Consider the following 487-nt stretch of genomic DNA (forward strand, 5'->3'; position numbering starts at 1 on the left):
TCAGGTGAGTCTGCAGCCCTTTCTGCTTCTCATCCTTCCCTAGGCTGAGGTCTCACACCAATGGATACCTCAGCCGAGGCCTGCTCCAGCATGCCACAGGAGGGCTTGGAAGCCCTTGTCATAGAATTAGGAAGGAGGGAGAAAGTCTAGCATGGAGCGAGGCTGGGTCTTGGCTGAGGTATCCCCTGAGCTATGGGCTAGGTGTGGACCTTCCTAGGCTTGGTCGCTCTTGGCAGGGCACTTTTGGGCTGAGGGGAAGGAGAAGTCTGTGGGTCTCCCTACAGAAACTCTGGCTCTCCCCCCAGCACGTGCCTTGAGACCCTTGTTGTGGCGTGACAGGCTGCTCCTCACTCATCTCTCCTGGTCTGCTTCCTCCTGTCCTCTCTCCCAGGTGCACCTCCAGCCACAAGACATGTCCTGCTACAACCAGTGCCTGCCATGCCTGCCCTGCCAGCCCTGCGGCCCGACCCCGCTGGCCAACAGCTGC

This window comes from Charadrius vociferus, unplaced genomic scaffold (genome assembly GCF_000708025.1).
Source record: "Charadrius vociferus isolate BGI_N301 unplaced genomic scaffold, ASM70802v2 scaffold779, whole genome shotgun sequence".
NCBI lineage: Eukaryota > Metazoa > Chordata > Aves > Charadriiformes > Charadriidae > Charadrius > Charadrius vociferus.